The sequence below is a fragment of the Echinops telfairi genome, unplaced genomic scaffold (genome assembly GCF_000313985.2).
Source record: "Echinops telfairi isolate 266 unplaced genomic scaffold, ASM31398v2 ScPeMD7_5592;HRSCAF=6446, whole genome shotgun sequence".
Taxonomy (NCBI): domain Eukaryota; kingdom Metazoa; phylum Chordata; class Mammalia; order Afrosoricida; family Tenrecidae; genus Echinops; species Echinops telfairi.
The window spans coordinates 26,664,653-26,669,677 of NW_022109491.1; positions in this window are offsets into that span (position 1 = coordinate 26,664,653).

The window sequence follows — 5,025 nt, forward strand, 5'->3', positions numbered from 1 at the left end:
CCCCTCCCCTGCCGCTTGCCAACCCCCGCCCGGATCTCCTCGCCGCCGGGGACTCCCTCTGACACCGAGGCTAATCCTCCAGCATCCCCTGTTAACTCTCCCCTTCCCCGGTTGCGGGACCTGTCCCTTTCGGAGGTCTTTAAGTCAGGGTGGTGTCCGTGGACACGTCTGGTGCTGTGGCTCAAGGGCGCCTCCTGGAGGCAGAACGAAAGATGAGGGCCTTCCCACCCCCACTCTACCCCCACCTCTCAGTACCCCCACCCCCACCCCCGCCGCCTTTTATCCCTACAAAACTCAAAATTCACTCCCATCGAGTTGATGCGGACTCATAGCGACCTTCCAGGACAAGAGTAGAATACCCCTGTGAGTTTCTGAGACAGTAACTTGTAGAAAGTTCTGTCTTTCTCCCAGGGAGCACCTGGCAATGGGAACTGACCTTGCAGTGAGCACACCAACTAGCCACCACTAGGCCACCAGGGCTCTCTGTGGGGCAATGGAGTCCATTGGAGTCCAAGAGGGGTGTTGCCTTGGGGGCATTGCCAATGGTTGCACACACCCTTTCCCTCCCAAACCCAGCTGCAGTGCCACTTCTCCTGGGATACCCACCTGGGTTTCCCTCACACATCCTCCTCCTTCCCAAGGGCCCTGCCTCTGCACGCTCTCCCTTTGCCTGCGTTATTGCCCTGATCTCTAAGGGTCGTGACTTTGTGTTCAGTGCCAGCCTCACCCAACAGGATGGCAACCCCCAGGAGGGCAGGTCTGAGTCGAGCCCCCTGGAGCCCAGCACAGTGGGTGCAGGTGAACAAGTACCTTGTGTCACTCTGCCTTCAGGGTGCAGAGATTTCCAGAAGACTCACTGTGCAGCCTGAAGCAAATCCTCCGACCCTGCAGGGGTTCTGGGAGACTCCACCTAGGCTAGCCATCTGGAAGGATGGGCAGGTGCACTTGACTTCCTCCTGACCTGTCCTCCCCACAGACCTGGACCACCCTCCCCAGCAGGTTGGCCACAGGCTGCTCCCGAAACAGCATGCCTGAGCCTTCAAGCCCCGTGCTAGGGAGCTCCAGGGATGGGAGGGCTTCAATCCCCTCCCAGCCTTCCAGACACCTGGCCTCCAGCTCTGCGGAACTCTTAGGGACTCCAGGAGGAAACCAGGTCTGCCAACAGATTCCACTGTGAAACCCAGCTCCTCCTGTGAATCTGGGTGGCTTTGTCCTTATGGAGCTCAGACCCCACACCTGTGAGGTGGACATGGTAAGGGCTGCTGGGTGAGGGACCCCAGGTGAAGAATGCAGGCATACCTCCTTTCCGCAGTCATGCACATTCTGTTCCCTCGGCCAGGGAACAGAACCTCTCTCCCTGATAACCCCAAGAGTGTTCTTCCTCTTTACCTTAAACCTTGACTCAAATGTCCCCTTGTAAGAGACACCTTCTGCGACCATCATTTGTCAAACTCGCAGTGTTCTTCACGCCTTCCCTGGAGCTGTTCCATGCCAGTTATCATCTCCTGGTGTGACGTCCCTCCACTGAAAAATAAGTGTCCGGAGAGCAAGGGCTTTGCCTGTTTCCTGCCCTGCGTTATTCCAGGAGACCAGAAAAGGGCCCGGCACCTAGGACGCCCTTGATAACTACTGAGTAAAAATAAAATAAAGAGAAAATGAGCAGATCTTTATTTTTGACCAACCCCCCCCCCCCTTATGGACTAGTTAACGAGGTACACATCATTCTTGATCTCCAGGAGCTCATGTGCTTGTAGGAGAAAAGACTACGTCCCCAACACTGGAGCAAAACACGAAGGAAGCGCAGCAGAGCAGTAAGGGGAGCCAAGCAATGAAGTCCCTGAGAATCCCGAAAAGAGACTTCGAATCGGCGGGCAGGGCATCGCACTTCACCAGATCCAGCTGGAAGACCATCAGAAGGGTCAACAGAAAGACCTAGAAGTATTTATAGGCTTTCTTTTTTTTCTCTTTTTCTCATGTCTATCCGTATAAGATAGGTAGGGTAACCAATCCTGAGGAGAAAATAATGGGGCTGATGAGGTGCAGGGGATAAGGCGGGGGTGGGGTGGTGGTGGCGGGGAAGCCAACAAACCCAGGGACCAGGGAACACTAAGAGATCTAAAATCGATGGCGAGGAGGGTGCAGAATGCCTGGTGGGGGTTGATCAAGTGCAATATAGCCGAGAGAAAGTACTGAGAGTAGAGTGAAGGTTGAACATGATGGTGGGACAGGAGGAAAGTAAAAAGAAATAGAGGAAATAACTAGGAGGCAAAAGACATTTATAGAGGTATAAAAATAGGCATGCACATAGGTACTATATAAATTCTTAACAATAGTGATATAGGTCTATTTACATATATTTAAATGTTAAATATTGAGGTAGGAGATAGGCATTGGATCGCTACACAAGTACTCCCTCAACTCAAGAACACTTTGTTCTAATAACCTGGCATTCTGTGATGCTCACCTTCCTAACACGATTCACTGAAGTCAAAATGGGTGCCTAAGCAAATGTGATGAAGAAAGCTGATGATGCCTGGCTACTAAGCGATAATAGTGTCTGGGGTCTTAAAGGCTTGAAGTTAAGCAAGGGGTCATCTAGCACAGAAACAACAAGCCCACATGGAAGAAGCACACCAGCCTGTGTGGTCATGAGGTATCTCAGGTATCAGGCATCAGAAGACCCCAAATATATTGATGCAAATGATGGGGGTCAGAGAGGAGACCCGAAGTCTATCTGTAGACAATTGGACATTCCCTCCCTGAAGGGTCACGAGGAAGGGATGATTAATCCAGGGTGCAGTATAACACTGAAGGAACACACAACATTCCTCTAGTTCTTTAATGCTTTCTACCCACCACTATCATGACCCCAGTTCTACCTTACAAATCGGGCTACAACGGAGCATGTACACTGGTACAGATAAGAACGCTCGACATAAGAAATCCAGGACAGATAAACCCCTCAGGAACAACATAATAAGAGTAGTGATACCATGAGGGTAGGGGGAAGGTGGAGGAAGTAGGGGGAGAAATGGGGAACTCACAACAATGATTGACATATAACACCACCACCACTCCCTCCCAGGGAGACAAAAGTAGAAACGTGAAGTTCATGACCTAGCACAAGGGGGCTTGGCTTGTTGACAATTTGTGATGGGGCCATGGTCTAAAGGCAAGGCAAACAGTGGGCACCCTGGTGAGGCTGAGTGAGACAGCCCACATTGAGTTGACCAGAACCCAACCAGATGAAGAGAAGATTTTTGAGCCTGTAAACTGGTGCATATTGTTGCTGACTTTATGGATGGCCTGTCCTGATTTGACTTTGCTCATGGATGCAGACTTCACAAGGTTCCAACTGGAATGAAGATTCTTCACATCAAAGAATATGATTGTCTCCTCACAGCACTGGATTGATGTAAGTGGGCAGTATAGAAATTGGATACCCAAAATGGGGAGATAAAGGCATGAAGTGGTTGGTTTACAAACTTTCATAGGTGGGGAAATATATTCATAGGATGATAGGATTAAGGTGTAGGTTTTACTTAACTGCAATTTTAGGCATAGGATATTTGTGTTTTGTTCACTTATAGAATATTGTGTTAAAATGAGGGTGGCACATATTGAATTGTATGCATTTAAGTTTTAACCTGTTAAGTACAGATATGATTTTATTATTGTTTGTTTGAAAATTGTATATGGCTAAAGAGTTGTATGAAAGTGTCAAATTGACAAGGGATGGCCTGTGGTAGTTACATAATCTAGTGTTGATTTGGGACTTGAGAGGATTAAGAGTGAAGGGGTGGAGTCTAGTCTGTCAATTGGATCATAGCCAATGAGGCCTCTGTGTGGCCTTCTCCTGAGAATTCTGGGAATTCCTAAGATTTTCCTCCTTGGAGGTGGGAGACACTTTCTCTCTCTGCTGACTCCCTGTGAGACCTCCCTGAGGAGAAGTCACATGGGCCTATCCTGATGCAGCCCTGGAAGCTGGAGAAGCCACGTGGAGACCCCTGCCAGCGCTGAGATGCTTACAACGCCACTGGATCCAAAGACTTTCTACCCACTGGCCTGTGATCATCCTGCATTTGGCGTCTTGCACGTGTTTCATGAGTCTGAAGAGGACTTTATAGATTGGTATTGGACATATGAGCTAATTTCAGACTTATGGCCTTGATCCAGACCAGGCTGGGATATTTTCTCAATATTCAATTGCTCTTGTATATAAACCTCTCTCTCATACACATATGAGTCTCTCTGGATTTGTTTCTCTAGTCAACCCAGACTGACACAGTGGGCCAAGGGAGACAGTGGGTGGTGTGAGATATGAAAATAATAAGAATTTATAATTTGTCAGGGGTCCATGAGTGTGGAGGAGGGAGGGGAAAAAGAGGAGCTCATACCGTGGGCTCAAGCAGAAATAAAATGTTTTAAAAATGATGATGGCAACCTATGTACAAATGTGTTTGATGCAATCGATGTATGGATTGTTATAAGAGCTATAAGAGCCCCCAATGAAATGATTTATTAATAATATGTATATATATATATTAAAGAATAAGTCAGTGTAGCCTTGTGTTAAGTACTGCAAAGCAAAGGTAAATCATGCTGGGTGAGCACGATTGGAGGGGTGGTGAGGGCCACAAGCAGGCTTGTCCTGCCTGCATGAAGATCAGAAAGATGAGGAGGAGACAGTCTGATCAAGAGCAGGTGAGAGAGTCCCAGCAGAGAGGTTCTTTGCACATACAAAGGTCCTGGGATAGAAGGGAGTAGGGTGAGTGTAAGGGATGAAAGAGACTAGTGTGGTTACCATGGAATAAGAAGTGTGGTCACACACACAAAGAAAACCCACTGCCTTGTTTTTGTGCATATTATTATCTCCGCAGGTCTGTCTAAATAAGATAGGCTGAATGAACAATCTGGAAGAGAAAACAATGGGACAGACAGTTCCAGGGGGACATGGGAGAGGGGGAGGTGGGGGGAAAGATATTGGTGTTAACAAACCCAGGGACAAGGGAACAACAAGTGATC